The following is a 25,398-nucleotide window of genomic DNA, read 5'->3' as shown; positions in this document are numbered from 1 at the left end:
GTTATGTGGGTGATGAATAATTCTTTACCCAGTTCCTTATCGATGGGCACTTTGAGTTTTGCTTTTATAAAAATTTTGCAAAGGAAATTCCTTTGGGTATCCCAGCTATTGTCTAGTCAGTACTGACTCATGGCAACCCCGTGTATCTCAGAGTAGAACTGTGCTCCGTGGAGTTTTCAATGGTTGAGTTTTAGGAAGTAGATTGCCAGCCCTTTCTTCTGAGGTGCTGGTGGGTGGACTTGACCCTCCAACCCTTCAGTTAGCAGTTGAACAACTCCTTTGTGTGTATAACCATATCTAAATTCTTTGGTATGCAGATGGGTATGCACCTTTTAAATGTTGATAGATTTTATCAAATTAACCTGAAGTAAGATTGAATCAATTGGTACTCACCCCCATCTAAAGTCATGAGTCAAAATGGACTCATTGACAATAGTTGCCATCTAAAGCATATGCTGCCAGCACTGGATCCTCTTTGTCAATTTTGGGGGGGGTAGTCTTCTTACTATTTTGATTTGCATTTCTTTAATTATACATGAAGTTGAGCATCTTTACATATATTTACAGTCCTTTGAATTTGTTTTTCTACAAACTGTTTGTATCTGTTACACAATTTTCTACTGGGTTGTTCACTTTTCATATATACCAATTCACATGTACCAATTCTATTTGTGTTAAGGAAAAGAGCTCTTTGATAAATAGATTTCAAATACATTTTACCTCTTTTGAACTTAGTCTTTTAATTTCATATTAGGTTTATTTCTTCTTTTTTTCATATTGAAGGTATATCATTTCCTTTATGGCTCATGGGTTTTATAGCCTTCTCAGAAAAGTCTTCACCTCTGTAAGGTTAGTAATACATTTGTCCATGTTTTTAGGTATTTCATGTATTTATTACACTTAAATATTTGATTCATCTGGAATTTATTGGGGTGAGGAGTAAGATAAAAAAATCTAGCTTTGTCATTATCTTAATACCAACCAGTTAATACCATCATCAATTATTTACTGTTATGGGTTGAATTGTGTCCTCAAAAAAGATAGGTTGAAGTCCTAACCCCTGGTTCTTCACTGAAGGTGTAAATGTTTGAATGTGTTAATATCTGAAATGGACATACTTAGGATGTGGTGGACATAGAATAGGTGCTGAATAGGTAACACATAGGCTGATACTTGAAGAAGAATAAATAACCAGTTTCATGGAGATGGGAATGGGAGAATTTCAGGTAGAGGAAGCTGCATATCCAAAGGGAGGCAAGCAGAAAACAGCTTGGCACGTTTGAAGGAACTAAAAAAAGACCAGTGTGTTGATCAGAGTGAACAAATACGAGAGAGAAGAATGGGAGAGGGTTTGGAAAGATAGACCAGATTGTGTAGGTCCTTGTAGACCATGGTAAGGAGCAAGGCTTTTTCCAGAATACAAAAAGAAGCAGTTAATGAATTTGAAGTAGGCAGTGGTATGTTCCCATTTACATGGTAAAATCATCACTCTGGATATTATGGAGATGGGTTGGAGGAGAGCAACAGTTGTGAGGTCAGTCAGAAGGCTATTGCAGTGTTCCAGGTCCAAAATGGCTCTGGTCAGGATATGGTGTGAGCAATGGAGATGAGGAGAAATGGACACATTTGAGAAACACTCAAGGTAGTATCAACAAGTTTTGTTGATAGTTTGGGTGTACAGAGAGCAAGGAACCATGGCTGTCCCAGGGATCCCTTTTGCATTTTGTACCTTTCTGAACTATTTAAATTTACCTGCCTCATTTATGTGTACACTTTAAAATGGAAAAAGTGGCAACGAGCATTGAGGAACTTTAAAAAAAAAAAATCACATTCAGGCTTGTTTACATTATAAAGTGTCAGCACCTGGAGAGTGGTACCTTTTGCTGCGATGAGGAACGCTTGGAGGAGAAACAGATTTGGAAGTAAAGGAGACTAGACTGGGGGGATAATAAAAGTGCGGGGTTGAGATGGGAAGTTTGAGCTGCTGAGAAATCCCAAAGCAGGTAGCAAGTAGAGAGTTTGATATGTGAATCCAGAGCCAGAAGAGATGGCTAAGGGTGAGACACCAGCTGCACATATTTAGAATGACAGGAATGAGTGAGATGATGGAGGAGGAAGAGAGTGTGGAAAGAGAAGACAGAACTCAGTACTGAGCCCTGAGGAGCTGTGGCATTTAGAGATGGTGGAGGAGAAGGAACCAGGAAGAGAGGCTAGAGGGCAGCCACAAGCATGGCAGGAAGAACAGGAAGGTGTCATCTCAAAAAGCCCACTTCTCAACCCTTTGGTGGCTTCCAGTGCCCTTAGAATAAAGTCCAAACTGCTACCCACCCTTTACAAGGCTTTTCACAATATGGCCAATGTCTACTCCCTGCTCCAGCTTTAGCCATTCTCAGTCTTCACACAGTGGTCTTCACACAGTCTTTTTTCCTTTCTGCTCGGAAGATCTACCCCCAGCCCGTTTGTCTCATTCATAGGTGTGACTTCTCTTCATTATCAAGTGTCATCTTTTCCTCATCCAAGTATGTTCCAAGCATGTTCAGCATCATATTTATGGGAGCTCTGGTAGCATAGTGGCTAAGGCACTTGACTGCTCACCAGAAGGCTGGCGGTTCAAACCCATCAGCCACTCCTATGAAGGAAAGTTGGGCAATCCTACTTCCGTAGTGATACTGCCTCGGAAACCCAAGGAGGGGTCTCTATGAGTCAGGGCTGACTCGACGGCACATAACAACAACAACAACATCATGATTTATAAGGAAGGAGCTCTGGTGGTATAGTGGTTATGGCATTTAGCCAAAAGGTCAGTGGTTTGACCCCACCCAGCTGCACCATGGAAGAAAGATAGGCGGTCTGCTTCTGTAAAGATTTACAGCCTTGGAAACCCAATGGAGGTCACTATGAGCCAGAATTGACTCAATGGCAGTGAGGTTTTTTTTTTTTTTTTTGGTAATTACAGGGCCGGAAGCTCCATTAGGGTAAGGGTAGCTTCTTTCTTATTCCTTTTTATATTCTTACTACATTGTCTAGCAAACAGTAACTGGCATGCAATAAACCTTTGACGAATGAATGAATTAGCAAGCCCCTTTCAATCTTCACCGTGGCCCTGTGAGTTGGGAATTTTCCCCTCCCCCACCTGTTTTTTTTAATTGAGTATCTGAGACCCAGAACAACTAGGTTCCCATTCATGGGAATCAACAGAAGTGAGTAGTGATGTGTGGGTTTAAATATCAGTGAGCTGTGTTCCAGGAATGAGACCAAAGGGAAACCACGAAAGTTAGGTTGGTGGAAAAGCCCCCTGGTCCCAGCTGGTGGTGTGCTGCGGGACTAAGTAAGAAGGCCCCAGCAGAGGGCAGCAGAGAGCTGTGCTTGATAAAGTGGGCTGTGGGGAAGCACGAAGGGCTGAGCAGCAGGCTAGCAGCTGGGACTGGCAATAGACTATGGTTTTAGCAGAGAAGATGACTTTTTGCCTTCTATCCAGTTCTATATGGATATCTTCTGTCCAGTTCTTTGCATGAGGCTAAAGTACACTGATGAAGAGCTTGAGGCAGCCTTCTTATTCATGCTTAGATGTGCTGATTCTTGCCATAAATTGAGTATAATGAACTTGTTTTGCTTGGGCCTGTTGGAACTGAGATAGGTGTGGAAGGTCTGTGGAGGAGGAAGGGCCCTAAGATGGAATGATGGGTACAAATGGGATTTTTGGCCTTGGCTCAAAGGAGACAAGCCTTCTAGAGACTGTTCTGCAAAGCAGAAAATAAGATGATGTCCATCAGGTAGTGCCAGGCAGGGGAGTTGGGAAGGCTCAAAAACAAACAGCTCTTGGGGGAAAAAACCAAAAATCCAAACTCACAGCCATTGAGTCAGCTCCGACTCATAGCGACCTCTCCTTAGGTTTCCAAGGCGGTATCTCTACAGAAGTAGATTGCCCAGTCTTTCTTCCGAGGGGTGGCTGGTGGGTTTGAACTGCCAGCCTTCTGGTTAGCAGTCAAATGCGTTAGGCACTATGCCACCAGTAGGAAGTAATTATTGGCTCAGGGACATAATTTGTCAGAAATAACATTTATTTCTTATGCTCTCTGAATTGATTTTCTTTCTGTTCTCCTTTTTGGTGAGTAAAGTTGTATTTTTTAAAATTCCAACCTTTCATTTGTGCTTAGGGGAAAAGGGATTTGCACACACATTTACGAAAGTCAAAGTGGGCGTACAGCACCCCTTAAGGGCCACTATGGTGGTAACAGCAGAAGTCAGAGTGAAAGGCCCTAAACAGAGGTAACATAGTCTGGGCATATGGTCTTCTCAAAACACAAACACACACACACACACAATTTCACATACACATACTCACACACAACATATATACATATCACACATATGCTCACACATACACATCACATAAATACAACACACCATCACACATGCAGACATACACTTCACACATACACTGCTGTACCACACACACATACTCACATATACAACATTCCCCCACACACATACACTCACTGATAAAGGGTCTTTTCATAGATACTGTAGTTGCATCTCCAGTAGCCATTCTTATCTTTCCCTCACCTCCCTTCTATCCCATATGTGTAGCAAGCAGCATTGTGCTTTAAATCTGGGACTGAATCAACTCTTAGCTTCAGGGGTAGTGTTCAATTGATCTAAACCTATCAGCATAATCCTACCAAAAGCCCAACCCCTTCGCCTAAGTAAATAGTTCAGAAATTACATTCTTTTGGTTGTTATGATTGCTTTAGGAATGGGCATATAGCCATATCAGTCCATCAGGTGTGAATGAGGAGGCATGTAGCCTTAGAAGCTGCCAGAAGCCATTCTGCCAGCTCAAGAAAAGGCCAGTTTAGGAAAAGCTAACTGGAGAAGTGGAGGTGACTTGCAGCCCCCAAAACATTGAGAGCCTCTCAGCAACCTGGGTCTGAAGCCCACACTACCTCTGGATTTTAGATTTTGTGAATCAATAAATGATCAGCATTCAAGTTGTGTTTTGTGTTTCTTACATCCAAAAACCTTGGAATGGATCAGCTTCTCCTAGAACTCTCCTATGAGAAGGCCTGGGAGGAGTCCAGCTTCTGCTGTAATAAGGAAGACTGTTTCTTTGTTCCTGTCCTCTGACTTCAAAGTGACCAGAGTGGACCTGCATAATTCTTAGAGCTTTACATACATAAAAGAGGAGAAAATATTATTTAAAAGCAAGACTAGTCGTAGCCTCTTTTACCTTCTAAGGAAAGTGACACAATGAATATCTGCAGAACAGTAAGTCTCTAAATGGATCTTGTCCCTTGCAGAGGCTGAGATGAAATTCAAGCCAATGTTTTTGAATTCCAAAGGGCAGGAAACCTGACTGACATGGTGGTTTTTTATCTATATGATCTCATTTAATCCTTCTATCCACCCTGTGAGGTGAGCATTATTTTCCCCTGCTCAAATAATTTCTTTTAGAAGGCTCAGCATGAGGCTGGTCTCTATGAGGTAGAGGTTAAAGATGTCCCAAATGTCCAACTTTTCCAAACTGCTATGCCTGCTACTCCATCATCTCTAACATCAACTCTTTCTCCTTCCCTCAGTTCTCTCCCTCCTGTCTTAGTATTCTGTATCACTGTAATGTCTATCAGAACTCACAAACTGCCAAGGAAACAGCTCACATGGTGGTTGAGGCTGGGAGGCTGGGAGGCTGGCAAGTCCCAAGTCCGTGGGTAGATATGGAGAATTCTCCCCACTTGTATTGTTGCAGGGCCTGGTGAACCCAAACTGGTGGGTCAGATGACCAGCTACTGTCTCAAGTCCAGGGTTGAGATAATGACAAGCCAAGTGTAGGACCGGAGCAAGAGAGAGAACTTTCCCAGAATATCCACATATATACCCTCAAGTAAACGAAGGGTAGTGACTTGAGTTATACCCTCTAGCAAGGTGGGACCCAAGATACATCTCATCCTCAATAAGCATAGATACTAGAATTTACAATATATCACAAAATGGAGGATGATGGCTATAGAGGCCATATTAAGCAATTCACTGCACTGCAGCCCCCTTTTTTCATGTCATGAGTAAGGTTTGGAGAGAGTATTACCTGCTCAGTGTCATACATCTACACAAGGGTGGAGCTGGGCTTCTAGCCCAGGACTCACTGGCTGTAAAGCTCATGTTGTGCCTTCCAGGGGAGTGGTCCATCTGCCTCCTAGATGTGATTAGGACTAGGTTGGGGAGAGGGTAGTAATGAGTCATGAGGGAAGTTAATTTTGTATGTTTATAGGGGTGGAGGTGGGAATGGGAGGATGGAGAAACTCTTTTTCCAGGGTTCTGATCATGGTAGGAAGGAGAGGCCAAGTGGACCTTGGGAAAGTCAACCTCTGCCAGAGAGACAGTATAGCACAGTGGCTGGGCACCCAGACTTAGAGTTCAACCAGACCTGGTTTCAGGTCCAAGGGTTACAGTTTATTAGCTCTATGACCTGAGACAAGTTACTTAACCTTTAGAAGCCTGAGATTTATCCCTAATAATGAGACCTACATCCTTGGGTCTTTGTGTGGATCAAATAAGAAACTACAAGAAAAACGCTTAGCACAACTGGGGACCGTGGTCACAGGAAACATCAAGTTCAATTGGCACAACATGGTATACAAAATATATTGTTCTATATGTTACTTCAGTGAGTACTGACTTGGGTCTTAAAAGCTTGTAAGTGGCCATCTAAGTGACAACTATTGGTCTCTCCTCATTTGGAGCAAAGAAGAATGTAGAAAATCAAAGATGCATGGAAACAGTCCAAAGAACTGGACCATAAGAACCTTACCCTATATGGCCCAGAGACCAGAAGAACTAGATGGTGCTAGGCTACCAATGCCAACCGCTCAGAAAGGGATCAAAATTGGAGATCCTGTATAGAGTGGGAGAAGAATGTGGAACAAAACGAAAAATCATAAAAAAATGACCAGGTTTACTGGTCTGATAGAGACTGGTGAAGCCCCCAAGACTATGGCCCAGGTCACCCTTTGGGCCTGGAATTGAACTCATTCCCATGGCTTAACTCTCAGCCAAACAATAAACTGGCCTATGAGCTAAACACCTACACCAGGGATGAACTCTGTAGAACATTCAACTATAGGAGATAGAAGGGCAGCATTTTCACAGGGAGAAGTGAAGGGAGACAGGGATGCATAGGCAAGGACACAGGGAAAGGGTAACCATACAGAGAAAATGGGAGGTGAGATGTTATACTGTGGGAAATGTAACCAGTATCACAAAACAAAATCTGTATATGAATTGTTGAATATAAAATGAATCTGCTTTATAAAATTTCACCCAAATCACAACAAAAAGTTAAAGAAAAAGAAAAGAAAAACACTTAGCATAGTACCTGGCACTTCCTAAAAGGTAGCTGTTATCATACTACATGTAAAAGCTGGACAATGAATAAGAAGACTGAAGAAGAATTTATGCATTTGAATTATAGTGTTGGCGAAGAATACTGAAGATACCATGGACTGCCAGAAGAACAAACAAACCTGTCTTGGAAGAAGTACTGCCAGAATGCTTCTTAGAAGAGAGAATGGTGAGAGTTTGTCTCTCATGCTTTGGTCTCTTATCCAGAGGAACTGGTCCCTGGAGAAGGGTATCATGCTTTGTAAAATAGAGGGTCAGCAATAAAGAGGAAGACCTTCAACAAGATGGGTTGACACAGTGGCTGCAACAATGGGCTCAAGCATAGCAATAATTATGAGGATGGTGCAGTGTTTCATTCCAGTGTACATAGGGTTGCTATGAGTTGGAACCAACTCCACAGCACCTAACAACAACACACTACATTAAAATTCATAGTACTGAGCAGACTCAGGGGAGACATTCTAAAGGATCATCCTAATAGACATTGTGATACTCAAAGATTCTATCATACTGAGAGGGCAGAGGGAGGCAGATCATGCACTTTTTTTTTTTTTACCCCTTGGGAGCAAGTTGGTAAGAGCTGTCATTGCCTATTGGTGTGAAAAAGGAGGAGCTCCTTACTTCACAAGAGAGTTAATTGACTAGCATCCCTTATGGAGATATCAGGTTAGAGGGATTTCAAATTGAAGTTTTAAGTTTACTGAAACCTCCAAAATGAAGGAAAGCTGGCATAGAAAGGTTGGCTCTCAGAGAGCCTGGCACCCTCTCTGACATATGGCCCAAGAGGCAAGTTGGAGGTGGCAGGAAATCTGACCAACTTGCCAGGCCAGACATATTTCAGTGATTGTAAAGTCTTGGTTAGGAGCTCAGGTTAGGTCTGTCCTTAGACCTGGCCAGGCAACTGAGATGAGGCTAGTGAAACACCAGGGGCACAGAATGTAAGGAAGTACTCACTCTCAGATGCTGATCCCACATACATGAACCAGAGGGTGAGTGTCTCCTTACATTCTCTGCCTTGGGTACCTCCCTTGCTTCATCTTAGTCCTGGCTCTGCCTGGAGCCATGAAGGAGGAGGCCTGGCATCACTTCTGTTTCAGAGTGAAAGAGATAGCTCTCTCATGAGATTGGGGGGGTGGGTCACAAATGTGTGTGGCCCCACATCACATGGATGAATGCTCAGGTCAGAGTGCCCCCACCTAATAGACAGGCCCAGCAGATCCTGACTGTGCTAAATTAGCAGATATCTTCCTTCCTTGGACAGATTAGATCTCAAGGTTCTGAGACAAATGAGCACGTTCCTTTCTCTTCTTCACTCTTAATAGCAGTAGCTTTGGCCCAGAAATGGAACCCATGATACTTTGAAGGGAAGTGTGTTGGTTATCTGTTGCAGCATAGCAAATTACCTCAAAACTTAGTGGCTTAAAACAACAATAGTTATTATCTGTAGGTAAGGAAGCTGGGTGCTGCTTATCTGGGTCTTCTGTTTCAGGGTCTCTCAAAGGCTGCAATCAAGGTGTTTATAGTCATTTCAGGACTCGACTAGGGAAAGCTATGCTTCTAGGCCTCACTCATGGGTCTGTTTCTTTCTGGCTGTTGGCTGGAGGCTGCCCTCAGTTCCTTGCCATGTGGGCCTCTCCAACCTGGTAGCCTGCTTCGTCAAAGCCAACAAACTGAGAAGACAGAGAATGCCTAACCTTGCAAGTGGCATCCCATCACTTTTGTAGTACTCTGTATGATAAAAGCAACTTGTTAGGCCCATTACACACACACACACACACACACAGAGCGAGAGAGATTACACCAGAGATGGAGATCATAGAGATCTATTTCAGAAGTGGCCTATCACAGGAAGGGAGTAGGAAAAAAAGCAATTAGGATTCATTGAGGTTCAAACATGTATCAGGGAATCTCATAATTATCCCATTAAATTCTTACAGGCTTGTGAGGACACTGACCTGTTATTTTCTGCACCATAGAATGTTGTTGTTGTTATGTGCCGTCGAGTCAGACCTGACTCATAGCGACCCCTCCTTGGATTTCCAGGGCAGTATCGCTACGGAAGTAGATTGCCCAACCTTCCTCTCAGCAGAACACCACTGCAATGACTTATGATACCAGCTGCCTTAGGTAAGGGTAAACTCTACAGGTTAAAGGCATAATCCTCCACAAACTGCCCTCACTTGAGACACCAGCTGCAATCGTGAGGTCCTTAGGTCACCCTCACTTTTAACAGTTGGTTACAAATTCTGAGGTTCCCGTTTGATAATTGGCTAGAACAACTCACAGAACTTGCTGAAAGTGCTACACTTAAAATTACAGTTTTATTATAGCACAAGGATACAAATAAGAACCAGTCAAAGGGAGAGACACATAAAGTATGGTCCCCCAATGCACAGCTTCCATTGTCTTCTCTTCATAGATCAGGATCTGTCATTCTCCCAGTGCATTAACATGTGACAATATGCAGAATATTGCCAACCAGGGTTGAGCTTTGGTGTCCAGAATTTGTATTGGGGTTACATTACATATGAATGAGTGATTGAATCATTGGCCATGTAATTGAATTTAGTTTTCCAGTGCCCTTCCCTTCCCCAGAGGTTAAGCTGATATCAAAGCTCCCACTAATCACATCCTGTATCACCTAGTGTTCTGGTTACCTAGTGCCACTCTGACAGGAATATACCACCAATGGTGTGGCTTTAATAAACAGGAGTTTATTTTCTTACAGTTTGGAGGCTTTAAGTCCGAGTTCAAAGTGCCAGGCTCTAGGGGCTGGGTGAAAGCTCCTCAGCCTTGGCTGAAGTTCTGCCTCCTGCTCCTGGCCCACTGACGCTGGAAGCTTTTCTTCACTCAAACAGCTGCTGGCTGCTGAGACTGACAAACTCAAGCTAAAAATGCATCTCCCAGACTCCCATGAAGTCAGGGGTACTATAAGTTATTAAGGCTTAGCCAGTCAGATGCACTAATGGGAGATTTGGGTGGGAACCGGGCAGAGACCATACTTCTGCTGTTCTTACTGTTTCTGCTGGCAATTACATTTGCAGGACTCATTGAGTTTTCCGTGGCAGCATGAGCAGACATCTTGAATGCCTGTCACTAGCCTCATGGGCACTGAAATATGAGGGGAATCCATTTTGTTGGTAGCTTTGTGACAGGAGCATTGGTCTTAAAGAGAGCAGCTCTCTGACCAGAGAGGAGCCAGCAGTTTGCTTGGTGGCCCAGATCTCTTTGGAAGCCTTCCTGAGAGCTCAATTAAAGGCTTTTCTAAATCCCTCCCAGTAGATCTATAAGACATTTAATGTTGTTGTTGTAGTTAGGTGCTGTCAAGTTGATTCTGACTCAGTGACCATTTGTACAACAGAACCAAACACTTCCCAGTCCTGCACCATCCTCACAATCATCACTTTGTTTAAGCCCATTGACATAGCCACTGTATCAATCCATCTCCTTGAGGGTCTTGCTCCTTTTTGCTGACCTTCTACCAAGCATGATATCCTTCTTGAAGACTGAATCCTCCTGACAGCATGTCCAAAGTACATGAAATGAAGTTTTGTTATCCTAGCTTCTAAAGAGCATTCTGGTTATAAAACCAAAAAAGCCAAACTCACTGCTGTTGAAATGATTCTGACTCATAGTGACCCTATAAGACAGGGTAGAACTGTCCCACAGGGTTTTCAAGGCTGTAAATATGTATGGAAACAGACTGACTCATCTTTCTCCCACGGTGTGGCTGGTGGGTTTGAACCACTGGCCTTTTGGTTAGCGGTCCAATGTTTTAACCAAAGAGCCACCAGAGCTCCATTCTGGCTATAGTTCTGGTAACACAGTCGTTAAAGCATTGGACTGCTAACTGAAAGGTTGGGGGTTAGAACCCACCAGCCTCTCTGTGGGAGGATGTGACAGTCTAATTCCATACAGATCAGAGCCTTGGAAACCCTATGAGGGAGTTCTACTCTGTCCTATAGGGCCGCCATGAGTCAAAATTGACTTGACAGCATTTTCTTTTTTTTGGCCTTGATAAGTGATTGGAGAAAGGAGAAAGTAGGCCCCCCTCCCCCAGTAACGCCCACCTTGTCTGCACTCAGGACCTGGTGTCAGTTAATAATAAGCCTTCAGGAACTTTTTCAGTTGCTTCTGAAAAAAAGAAGAAAAAGAGATAAAAGTATGGAGAGAAGGAAGCAGGACTCAGTGGGTGGCAGAAGGCCAAGTGCTGTACAATGTTGTTGTTGTTGGTATGTGCTGTTGAGTCAGACCCGACTCATAGCGACCCCTTCTTGGGTTTCTGAGGCAGTATCACTATGGAAGTAGATTGCCCAGTCTTCCTTCCAATGCTGTAAAATGTGACCCTTTTTTTTTTTTTTTCCCAGGACCCCCTCCCCCTACATCTTTAGTAAAGTCTGCATAATGCTTGAAGTGACAGAATTTTTTCTGTAGAAACTAAAGGAGTGATTGGATTTCATATTAGGGAGGATGTAGTGTGTTAGAAAACCAGTGTCGGGGGAAGGAGTGTGTTAGTAAGCCAGAGTTTTGAGAGGCAGTTGGGACCAGGACACCATAGGTCCCCACAGGGTACCAGCATTAATACTACTATTACTAGTACTACCCGGCCCATGGGATTCAGAAGTCCAAGCCCATTTCACTTGGATGCCAAGCAGCAGAGGGCCTCAACAGATATCATGCCCAAAACACCTGAATAGCACTTAGGACTGGTTCCTTCTAGTCCTCATTGACTCTTTACCTTACATCTTGATCTCTCTCTCCCTCAACTCTCAAAATACTTAAGCTCCATAGTCCTTCAGAACTCCGGTCACTTTCTCATCTATATTTGTGTGCATTTTTTAAAAAAATTCCTCTGCAAGACTGTCAGCTCCTGGATCCAGGCCTAGGTCAAATTCATCTTTAAAACTCTGAAGTTAATACATACACTGTATTGTGTGCATGAATCTGTGTGCATTTTTCTGGGGAGAGTACCTGAGCTTTAATCATATTCTCAAAGAACTCCAGGACCTAGAAAAAAAGTTAAGAAACTATATGAGAAGGGCTTTTTTGGGACATCTGGACCCTGATATGCAAAAGAGAATCATCTTTCAAGAGCTGAGTCCATCTTGTCCTTGTGCTTGTCTTCCATTGAGGGTGTGCACCCATGCATGTGTGAGACTCATGGGCTATGGAGAAAACCTACAGTCAATTTCTAGTTTCAAGATTCTGCCAGTTAAGGACTCACACAGTGTATGTTTATATTTATAGCCTCTTTCCAGGACACCTTGCCCTGCACTCCAAGAGGTTAATAAGCCAACTGACACAGACGAGTCATTGTGGGTGGGATCAATGGCTGTTGTGTGCTTTCCAGCTTGTTGTCTCTTCAGCTGTAAATATTTATCAAGTGAGTATGGAGATGTCAGTCTCTGAGAGTGTTTGGGGCAGCGAGCATAGTGGGTGGTAGCTTTGGGAAAGTGAGTGCCCCATGGAGGCTGGCATGTGGCCTTGATGCATCAAGCTGGAAGATAAGAGCAGTAAAAATCACATCACAAGTCAGTGTATCTGCTTCCTGGGACTGGTGGGAGGTGAGCTTTGTTATGACCTGAACATCTCAGCTCAGAAACCACGGGTAAACACGAGTAAAGCAAGCTTGGCTCCCAACAATGCTGAGTTCTTAAACTTTCCAATGTCCTCACATTTATCTCTTAAATTAACCCAACAGCACTTCCATTTGGCTGACAGCTTTGCATGTGAGTGTGTGGATGGGTTCAGTGAGATAGACACTAAAATACTGGAGAGGGCCAAATCAATTACGATTTTTAACTTGTAATTGGTTATTCACATAGAACTGTTGCACTCTCAGTTGCAACTGAGGCTCCAAGATCCTTGTATTTCCAAAGTAAAATTTCATATAGACTGATTGCAACGAGGTGACCCCTTATCCACTTAAAAATAAAAAAGAACTGAAGTTGAGGTGGCCAGGGATAGTAGAAATTAGAAGAAGATGTTGATGAAAGCTGTCAGTAGGTTGTGAGTTCTTCATACCCCAACTCTAAGAGGGGTTCTGGAAGGCCTGCACCTTTCTATTCTCTGGAAGCCACCTGCTAATTTGCACAACTACTATCCCAGAACTGTGCCATTTCAGCCACAATCTCACAAGCAAAAGTATGTCCCACCCCTTTTTCTGGATACCTATGAGCTTGTGTCTGAACCCTGGAGCCATTGCCATTTATGCCATAGAGAAACCAAATACCTCCATGGAGAACCTTGCCATCAGAAACAGCAGAACAGATAGGGCTTTAGCCCATGCTTGACCTCTGGCGTCCAAATCTTGCTTTAGTGCATCTTAATGGAGAGACCCTAAATCCCATCCAGAGTGCTGCCTGCAAGGGAATCTGGAAAATGTAGTTTTGTCTTATCAGGCTCTGCAGTACAGAAAGTCACACTAGAACCAGGCTGGAATGCGTGTTGAGCGTAAGTCATCTAACATACTCCTACTCCAACTCCACAGGCCACATCAAATGTTGTTCCCCTTTTTGAGTGTTCTCTTTCGCTGCTGTTTCCCCATCTCTCAAACTCCAATATTGCCACAACTTATTGTAATCCAGTCATGAAGCATGTCAATTTCTTTTGTTAGGCTGAGTTCCTTGAGGGCAGAAATTTTATATGACTCACTTCTGTCTCTAGCACCTAATATAAGGCCTGGTAGGTAATAACTAAGGAGTCCTAGTAGTGCAGTGGTTAAGCACTCAGCTGCTAACCTGGAGGTCAGTGATTCGAACCTACCAGCCACTCCATGAGAAAGATATGGCAGTCTGCTTCCGTGAAGATTTACAGCCTTAGAAACCCTATGGGATAGTTCTACTCTGCCCTATAAGGTTGTTATGAGTTGGAATTGACTCAATAGCAGTGAGTTTGTTTTTTGGTTTGGTTTAGGTAATATCTGCAGTGGTTTTAAAACATATCTTTACTTTGAGAGTGAGCTAGACTTGGTAACTAACTTCTAACTAATAGAATATGGCAGAAGTGATGATCTGACTTCTGAGATGAGGTCATAAAAGACATAGTTTGATCTCTCTTGGATCACTGGTTTGGGGAAGTCAGCTGCCATGTTGTGAGGACACTCAGGCAGCCCTATGGGGAGATCCATGTGACAAAAATTGAGGCCTTCTGCCAACAACAAGAGCTATCTTGCCAGGCATTTTTTATTTCCCTTGGGAGGGGATATGTTTCTCATCTGACCCAGGAGGACATTCAAGACCCTTGCCTCCCCTGGTCTATTAAAGTGGTTAAAAAACACAGGCTGTTGACTCATCCTCTTAGTTTCCTATGAACTGAGGCCTGGTGGACAAAAGGAGAGGGAATTGAGAGTGGGCATGATAGAACTGAGGCTAGGAGTTCCCTGTTTTCATTCAAATTTCCTGACTGTGGTTTGGCCAAGCCTGACTAATCCCACTGAGGAAGGTGAGGTCGGCATCTAAGAATCCCCTCACCTCTCCTTCTGGAAGAGGTTGTGGCCCTGCTGAACCCCAAGGTCTTTGGCACAGCTACTGTTAGAGGAAGGAGAGGCTACTAAGGAGGGGTCTTTGAGGTCCTGGATCACCTCGGTACACTGTGTGCAGGCATGGGATCTGGAAAGTCAGTCCCGCACTGTGGAGAGAGAGTGGTTGTTATCCAGTAGCACAAAAGCATTCAGTCCAGCTCTCCAAGCCATGATTTCAATTGGAGGGACCCACCCATTCTTCTCAACTGCTTCTTGAGGCTGTTGCGGGATAAATGAGCAGCTGGCCTTAGGCAAAACAGCTGAGGGTGAAATTTGCTTCTTTCAGAAGATAGGGCCTGGGGAAATGTGGGAAGTCCTTGGCTTACTTTCCTCATGTTGGAATCTTATACAATTTTTTTTTTTTTTTAAAATTACGCAATTAGTACTTTCTCATTGTTAAATAATAATAATCAAACATCACAGTTATTTGGAGTTAAAAAACAAATATTCTTTTCCACGACCTACTGCCCAATCTTATTTCCTCCCTACAGGTAACTGCTGCTAGCAGTGTGACATCCTGTTAGGCCTCATGGATATTTTATATTGCCTTGCAATTTGTTTTTTCAATTGATGATAAATCATGGCACATCTTTTTTCATGTTGATACATACAGATATAATTCATTCTTTTTTCTAATAACTGTCTCATATTTCATGCTCTAATGTGAGAAGAATGAGAAAATCATGCTAGAAATAACCAGTTTCCACTGCCTTCTGTGGAGTGTGGAGTGAGGTTTGAATGGAGGCCTCTTTGTTCAGTCCAGCATGTGTAGGAGTTTGGGCAGGTAAGTGTTGGAGAAGGAGCTGGATTACTTTTTCTAATTGAGGGGGAGGAATTTGGAGCTTGAGAAGCCATCTGAGGTGGAGAAAAAGGAGAGAAGAAGAATGGGAAAGGAGAGAAAATGGGAAGAATGGGAAAGAAAGGAGAGAGGAAGAAGTAAGAGATTGCTGACAAAATGGAATAGGAATGCTCTGCCAGGGGTCCTCTCCCCATGCTTTTCACATCTTCAGAAAGTTTACTAAATTATTGAATGAATGTATTTTCCATCTTTTGAAATGATTTCTTAGACTAACATCTCAGGGAAGCTATTATTGGGTCAAAGGGTAAGAATTTCTCTATGACTGTGGTGCAATGAATCACTTTAATATTGCCTTTCTTGCCATGGTCTTATAATTCCCACCAAAGAATTAAGGTGAGAGTGTGCAAATGAGGTGCTTGTGGCCCACCAAGGGGATTGGATAGTTTGGTAATAATACAAATAAGGTCTGTGCTACCCCTGCAAGATAATAAAGTGTATGGAATCCTAATGAGGGGATTAGTCAATTTTGCCATCCCTCTAGGCTTAAAAGAAAGCCAATCCCAGAACAAGGAAGGACCTTACTACCACCAAGAGAAAGAGATGGGAGAAGAGGACATCCTTTGGACTCAGGGTTCCTGTGCTGAGAATGTCCTAGACCTAGGAGACAGAGAGCTATAACACCAGAGACAGTGCAAGATGGTGAGAAGCAGTGGCAGAGGAATGGCAGCAGAGAACCAGGAAACTCATGTGAGAAGGCACACTGGGCTTCCCAGCCCATGGAGCAAGGCAGTTACAGTGGGTGTGCCAATCCACAGAGTGAGAGAGCTTTAACAGGAGGCTTCCTGGCAGAGTGGGGTGCCTACTGGCACTTACTGGTAGAGCTAGACTTGCTGCCATGTGGAGCGAGACAGATGAGTGCCTTTGGGCTGAGGCTTGCTGGTTGGATAGGATGTCCCCTGTCACTTATTGGCAGAGAGAGAGCTAAAGAGCTTTGTAACACTTGCCCAAGTAGAGCAGGTGCTGGGCCAAGGGGCTGAAGGGCCAAGTGGCCTAAGGCCAGAGAGAGGCCTGCCTGCAGGCACGGCTGAAAAGAAGTTGTCCTGGTTGAAGTCATTCCTGGTCCAATTAGTTCCCTAATAAACCCTATAACTATGAGTATGGTCTGTGAGGTCTGTGTAGCCGTTGCAATGCATTACCAAACCTAGCAGAGACATAGAGAGTTCCGTAGGAGGGACAGTTGGTGTCAGAATTGGTAAAAGCGTTGGAGGGTGGAGGTATGTGTCTGACCTCTGCTTCATAGGAATCTGCCTTGGGCTGTTGCTCTTGATTCTCCTCTCCACTAGTGAAATTAGATGAGAAGGTCAGATGATGCCCCTGCCACACCATTTTTACAGTGGCTCTTGGGACTTTGCTTGTCAAATTATTTTCCCAATGTGCTATAAGAATTATGCCACTAATTATAATTATGTGTGGGGAGGTTGAAAGGAACCTTGATTTAGTATAAGTGTCTAGAATTTGGCAGTTGAAGAGGGGATTTTATGAGATGTGAGGCTATCTTCACCATATCTGATGGATAAACACATAAATACAGTTGCCTTCTCTGGGCCAGGCCCTGTGCTGCATTGATGTGAAGAAGGTGGAACTGGCTCAGGTATCAAGCTCAGCTTCCAGCTGACAAGCGTGGGGGGTCAAGGCATGTGTACAGAAAGTGACCACTAACACCAAGAAAGTTATAGGTTAGGAGTAGCTAATATGTAGCACCTGTGCCCCCATTCTCCATGTCCATGCTGTTGGCTAATGTCACTGATTAATCATGGAACTCTTTCTTATTGAGTCCAGATGTTGCTTAAGATTCCTTCTCAACAAAATACTCCAGGCAGCCACTGACAATCAATCATAACCAGATGCTGAGTGGAACATTTTTACTCTTCTGCCTATAGAACCAAACCCAACCAAACCCACCACTTTTGAGTCGATTCCAACTCATAGTGACACTACAGGGCAGAGTAAATCTTTACAGAAGTAGACTGCCACAACTTTCTTCCACTGAGTGGCTTTTGGTTATTAGCTGAGTTCTTTAACCACTGTGACACCAGGGCTCCCTCCTGCTTGTAGTCACAACCTGAAATAAAATTCTGGAAGGAAATATCCAGAGGCTCCAGTGAACTGGGTGTCCCTCATGCCAGGGAGCCTCCGGGATACTACCCTCTTAAAACAAGATTTGGGGAAATAGTTTTTACCCAGCCCCTAGAAACCACTGATTTTATATATATATATTTGTTCCAGAAATTTTGTCTTTTCCAGAAAATGTATGTTTATTTTAATGACATTTAAAACACTTACTCAAGCTCTACCAAAGATAGATGTGGCACACTTGAGAAAACCATGGCATAGTGGAAAGATGGGTGAACAGAGCACAAGTAAGATCTTGCCACCAACTTCCTGAGGTTGGCCTTGGTCTCATTTGGTGAGTAAGTAATCCTATATCTGAGGCTCCAGACACTTGGGGAAGCAATGGTGGCCCAATGATAGTGGCAGAGCATTCCTCAGGAAGTGGCTGGGGAACATCTGCTGGACCTTTTGGTACACTATCAGGCCAGAAGAGAAATGAGGAGGGTGTGTTCTGCCTAGAAGCTGTTAAAGGCCTTTCATGACCCTTGGACTTGAACCAGCCAGAGTGATGACAAATAACAGGTTGCAATGTTATTTCATTAAATGAAAGCCTAGGGTGACTCTGTGCTTGCAGTTGGGTGAACTGCCTTGTTTGGGACTTTTCCCACTTGCTTGGTTTGTATAAAGGGTAGTTATTTCTCCAGTGGTTAGACAAGAACTCTCTTCTCTTCTGTACCTTGTTGCCACAAAGTCAGACCCAAGGGTATCAACCTTCTGACACTGGGACTCCTGTTGTTTCTCCCAACCACCATCTGGCCAGCTCTGGAGTCCCTTTTGCTTTGAATTGTAGCCTCTCTGATCTCTGTGAGCCACAGACATGGCACTGCTATCTCCTTTCTTGACCTTATTCCTCCCAGACCAAATTCCACATAATTGCCCAGCTGCTTCCTGCCTACCCTGGATTCTCATGGGCTTCTTTGGCACCCAGTGCCATCCACTCTGGAGAGCTGTGACTGAGCCTGCCAAGTCCCATGGACACTGGGCTCACCCTCTCACCTCCTTCCAGCTGGACCTCAACAGTCAGTCTTTGCTGGCCTGTCAGCCACCTCAGCTCCTGTGAGCCATCTGGGAGCTGTCAAGTATTGTCTATTATGAATGGCTTGAGCAGGAATCCCATTTATGTTGACAACAGTGAACTGAGCATGTCCACTCTGGAGTACAACTACCAGGAATAATTCACTTGAGTCCAGGACACCCACAAGCGTTATTCTTAAGGACATTCCTTCTGTCAGGCAGTGACGGGTGGTATAGAGAAAAGAACAGAGACTCAAGAATTAGGCAGATGAAGTTTAAATATTGACTTGGAAACTTACTACTTTGGACAAGTTTCTTAACCTTTACAGCCTTAGAGTCCTCATTTGGAAAATGAAGATAAATAAAAGGAACTAACTTGTTGGCTAGTTGTAAGGATTAACTGAAATAAGTGAGCCTGATTCATAATGAGAATTTTTAAATGGTAAGCTCTCATTATTTGTCAGGAGTTCTTTTTTTATTTTTTTCTTTTATTTATTTACTTATTTTTATTGTGATATGGGTGCAAATTTACAAAGCAGATTTGTTTTACTCTCAACAGTTCATGGATGTTTGATTTCACGGCCCCGATTACAATCCTTGACCGTAAAAACTCTCCTCCCTGTGACTATACCTTCTGTGTGCCCTTTTTATCTATGCATTCTTCTCTGTCCAGTTTTCCCTCTATGTGAATGCTGCCCCTCTGATGTCTCATGGGCTGATTGATTTAAGGGGTGCATCTCCCTCGGGTAGGTGGATGCATCTCCCTGGGGTAAGTGTTCTGCTTATAGGTCTTTCTACTGTTGGGCTGAGAGCCAGTCTATGGAAGTGAGTCCATTTCCAGGCCCTAAGGGTAACCTGAGGCCATAGTCTTAGGGGTCTACCAGTCTCTATCTGACCAGTAATTCTGGCCTTTTTTGTGTTTTTGAATTTTGTTCCACATTTTTTCCTTCCACTCTATCCAGGATCTCCAATTTTGATCCATTTCTGAGTGGTTGGCCTTGGTAGTCAGGTACCATCTAGGTCTTCTGGTCTCAGGGTCATGAAGGCTGAGGTGCTCGTGGTCTATCATATCTTTGGACTAATTATTTCCAAAGGACTTTGATTTTCTTCACTTTTCTTTGCTCTAGATGAGAGGAGATCAATTGTTGCATCTTAGATGGCTGCTTGAAGGCTTTTAAGAACCCAGTCACTATTCACAAAAGTAGGATGTAGAACAAGACTTTTATGAACTATGTTGTGCCAATTGAGCATGATGTCCCCCGAGACTATGGTCCCAAGCCTGCAGGTCTGGTGATTCTCTCCCTCAAGTTGTTTGGTTTTTTCTGAGAAGCTACCCAAAACTTGTCTTTTGTTATTTCTATAATGTATGTGGATAATTTTGTAAAACTATCTTCAGCCAAATCTATCCTTGGTGTTGGGTATATTACTGTTCTCCTACCCCCACCTGATCTTCTCACCTGTCTATGCATTTATGCATAACCTAGTGTTTGGTTCCACTGGTAATGCAGTATTGTGCATGTAATAGAATTTGCCTCTGTTGTCTATATCCTTTGTGCATGTTTCTGTATCCTCCCTTTCCCTATTGTCACCATGCTGGTCACAGACTCTTTCTATACTGCTCCTTCCCTCACACAAATCAACATGCGACCCCTGACTAGTCTGAAATTTTCCCTCCTCTTCTCTCCCATCCCGGGTAACTAACAAAATCAATTTTCTTCCCTGTGCAAACTTTTCCTTAACTTTTTACAATAATGGACTCATACAATATTTGTCCTTCTGTGACAGACTTATTTCACTCAGCATAATGTCCTCCAAATTCATCCACATTATGGGATGATTCATGTGTTCTTCTTTATTCTTTAATGTTGCATAGTATTCCATTGTGTGAATGTACCATAGTTTGGTTATCCATTCATCTATTGATGGCATTTAGGTTGTTTCCATCTCTTTGCTATAGTGAATTGTGTTGCAATGAACATGGGTGTGCATATGTCTATTCATGTCCTGTCTCTTACCTCTTTAGGTTATATTCCTAGTAATGGAATTGCTGGATCAAATGGTATTTCAATTTTTAAAGGAAATGCCATACTGTTTTCCACAGTGGCTGTACCATTTAACAGTCCCACCAGCAGTGTATGGGAGTTACAATCTTTCAGCACCCTTGTCAGGAGTTCTTATACAGCACTAATTATTGGTGGAATTTTAGTGTGATTAAATGGTAACCATTCAACCTTCTGTAGTAAACTATTTTACTTGAGAGATCTGGTACATCAGTCATATGCCAGTAGTAATGGTCCTGTGGGTAGCCCCATAAGCCTCCAAGTTCCTATGTAGGAGCCAATCCTGAAAATATTTTTTCCTTTTTCTCTAAATAGTGGTGGCAGTGGTGGTGGTGGGTGGGCTTCCACGGTCCGTGTTGGATCCGTAGAGCCTGAGACCAAGGCCAGACCTTTAGTCTGTTTGCCATCTTCTCACCCTACTTCCAATTCAAGTGACTATGAAGAAACTTCATTCCTCACAACAAATTCCATCATCACTGGGAATTCTTTTTCTAAGAGGAAGAGATGGCAGCCCCAGCATGGCTTCCATCACCATCCCTGTTCTGTAGGAAAGCTAGGTCGTGTGAAGATGAGTATAAGCAATGACAAGCAGCTGATAACTGGGTCTTCTTTATGCCACACCAAAGGAAGTGGAAAAGCAGAAAGTCGAAGGTAAATTAGGGGTGGATGAGAGCAGTCCTGTGTGCAAAGCAGAACAGAATTTTCATGACCTCTATAACTTCTACACACTTGAATCCATATTGGTGCTGTTAATTAGAATCTAATGTCATGGCTAATTCTCCCTGCACCCCACCCCCAAAGTGGCTGTATCCAGGAAGGCTCCTCCCTGTGAAGTCTCCATGAACAATCACTCTTTATAAATAACGATGTTATATGGAGGCCTCAGTGAGAAGATCTAGAAGACATAATGAAGTAGTGAATGGGAGTCACAGTGGGGTAGCTTCATTCACTTTACCCTATTCTCCTTTCGATTCTTCTAAAAACTCAAATAAGTTGAGTTAAAATAATTATTCCAATACAGAATGAAAGGAGATATTTCCTATGCTTTTGTGAATTTTATTTTATTTTTAATACAGCTGTAGAATGTACATGAAGGGTCCAAGGTCAGAAGTAGATTTAGTAAACAGGATGGTGGTGGGCTGACTTAGCAGGGCTCTCCCAGAGAAACTCTGACATACAAGGGGCCATGGTCCTTTCAGTCATTGATATTTGGTTCCCCTTTGCCAGAGGGTGTAAGTGACAGATCAGTATTTTAGAAGTTTCTCTGGCTGCTATCAGGGGATTGAATTGCATGAATAGAGACAAGGATAAATACATATTTGTGTATAATAATGAATAAATGAATATTAAACTGTGGATATTAACCTGTGGCTTTGGATCCCTGCTTAGGCCAAAGACCATTCAGTACAGTGTGCACCATGTTCCCTAAAGACTGTGGCGAGTCTTCAGACTTCTGGAAGAGTAAAACCCTCTTTGTTCTCTTCCACTGACTCTATGGACCATTGCTCTTTCCCTCCCTAGGAAATCCCTTTGGCTGTCCTCTATCCTGTTTTTCTCTGAGCTCTTTGATTTTTTAAAAGCCCAGTTGCTAGCTGGTATCAGATCTGGTTCTGCCCTTTGATAAACTTGACTTCTTCACCTCTTCTAGTCTGGGTTGTGCTTTGTTTATCAGCAGATGCTGTCTTTTCTCAGAGACTGTCTGATTCACATCACATCATTAGCCCACCTTAATCCTCATCAACCTCTCACATCCGTATTCAAAGCCGAAGCAGCCTTCCTTTGGGCTATGGGCTGATAGCTCACACATAGAACCAAGATGGTGGTCAAAGGCTCTCCAACTTCAAGGGAGCCACCCACTTTGCTCAGGCCTTGGCTGCTCTTGGTATTGTTGTTAGGTACCACTGAGTCTACTCCTATGTACACAGAATGAAACACTGCCCAGTTGTGCACCATCCTCACAATCCTTGCTGTACTTGAGCCCATCCTTGTAGCCACTGTGTCTGTCTATCTTGTTGAGGGTCTTCCATTTTTTCACTGACCCTCTATTTTACCAAGCATGATATCTTTCTCCAGGGACTGATCCCTTCTGACCACATGACCAAAGTAAGTGTTTTAGTTATCTAGTGCTGGTATAACAGACATAACATAAATAGATGGTTTTAGCAAACAGGGATTTATTCTCTTACAGTTTAGGTGGCTAGAAGTCCAAGTTCAAAGTACCAACTGGACCTGTGGGTTTGGGACTATAGTCACAGGGGACATTAAGCTCAACTGGCATAACATACTACACAAAAACATTGTTCCACATCCTACTTTGGCAAGTAGTGACTGGGATCTTAAAAGCTTGTAAGCAGCTATCTAGTTGTAATGATGGGTCTCTCCTTGTCTAGAGCAAAGAAGAATGAAGACAACCAAAGATGCATGGAAAAAATTACTCCAAGTGACTGGTACATCATGCACACCTCAGTGTATACAACTATGAGATCAGAATTAGATGGTGCCCAGTTACCACTGTCAACCACTTGGAGGGAGATCTATGTAGGAGATCCTAGATAGAGTGGGAGAACAATGTGGAACAAGACTAAAAATCATTTTAAAAAGGGGGGGCAGGTTTGCTGGTCTGATGGAGCCGCTGAGACTATGGCCCCTAGCTGCCCTTCAGGTCTGTAATTGAGTTACTCCCATGGCTTCCAGCCAAACAAAAGACAGGCATATGAGCTGAACATTTACATTAGGTAGATACACTCCTTAGAGAGATCAATCATGGGAGAATAGAAGGGCTGTGTATGCACAGGGAGACAGCTTGTGGGGCAGGAGTGCATGGGAGGGAAGGACACAGGGAAGAGGTAACTATGGGGAGGAAGTGAGAGGGAAACTGTTGCATTGTGAGAAATTGTAGTCAATGTCATGAGACAAAATATATGTGAACTGCTGTATGGAAAGTGAATTTTCTCTGTAAACTCTCACCCAAATTACAATTAAAAAAAAAAAAAAAAAGTGCCAGCTCTAGGGGCTGGGTGAAGGCCCCTCGACTTTGGGCTTCAGCTCTGCCTCCTGTGCCAGGCCCACTAGAGCTGGTAGCTTTTTCTGCTGGCTGCTGAGGCTGACAGACCCAAGATTGACAAGTAAAATGGCACAGTCCCAAGATTAGCAAGCAATATAGCACACCACTAGTTCAAGTTCGGAAACAGTCTCAAGATCAGCACACAATATGGCAGACCACTGATGACTCAGCCAAATGTAAGATACCAGATGTGCCAAGAAGCTGGAGACCCTTGTCCAAGCATCTCCTTACATACTGGAAGGAGAGCACGTCCTCAAAATGACTAATTAGCTGGTCACAGCAGATTCCACCATGGAGTAGATCGCACTACATTCAATCTCATCATGGGGAATAACTGTAGTCAGCTGCCTGGCCACTCAAAACCATGGCCCAGCCAAACTGACATACAACCAGAGTAGGTGGGATGAAGTCTGGCCAGTTTTGCTTCTGAGGAGCATTCTGGCTGCACTTCTTCCAGGACAGATCTATTCATTCTTCTGGTATTCCATGGTATTTTCAGTATTCTTTGCCAGCACCACAATTCAAAAGCATCAACTCTTCTTTGGTCTTCCTTATTCATTGCCCAGCTTTGAATTGAAAATACTATGGCTTAGGTTAGGCACAACTTAGTCTTCAAAGTGACATCTTTGCTTCTTAACACTTTAAAGAGGTCTTTTGCAGAAGATTTGCCCAGTGTGATACGACATCTGATTTCTTGACTGCTGATCCCATGGGTGTTGATTGTGGATCCAAGTAAAATGAAATTCCTGATAGCTTCAATCTTTTCTCCATTTATAATGATGTTGCTTATTGGTCCAGTTGTGAGGATTTTTGTTTTCTTTATGTTGAGGTGTAATCCATACTGAAGACTGTAGGCTTTGATCTTCATCAGTAAGTGCTTCAAATCATTTTCACTTTCAGCAAGCAATGTTGTGTCATGTGCATATCACAGGTTGTTAATGGTACTTCCTCCAATCTTGATGCCACGTTCTTCTTCATATAGTCCAGCTTCTCAGATTGTTTACTCAGCATACAGATGGAATAAGTATGGTGAAAGGATACAACCCTGAGACACACCCTTCTTGATTTTAAACCATGTAGTATACCCTTGTTCTGTTGAACAGTCCACGTAATGTAGTCCATGTAAAGGTTCCCCAGGAGCACAATTAAGTGTTCTGGAACTCCTAGTCTTTACAATGTTGTCCATAATTAGTTATGATCCATGTAGTTAAATGCCTTTGCATAGTGGATAAAACACAGGTAAACATCTTTCTGGTATTCTTTGCTTTCAGTCAAGATCCATCTAACATCAGCAATAATATTCTTCATTCCACGTCTACTTATGAATCCATCTTGAATTTTTTTTAATTCACTTATTTTTTTTTTTAATTAG

The sequence above is a fragment of the Orycteropus afer genome, unplaced genomic scaffold (genome assembly GCF_000298275.1).
Source record: "Orycteropus afer afer isolate SDZICR_OR568_19922 unplaced genomic scaffold, OryAfe1.0 scaffold00014, whole genome shotgun sequence".
Classification (NCBI taxonomy): Eukaryota; Metazoa; Chordata; class Mammalia; order Tubulidentata; family Orycteropodidae; genus Orycteropus; species Orycteropus afer.
This window is presented reverse-complemented; position numbering follows the sequence as displayed.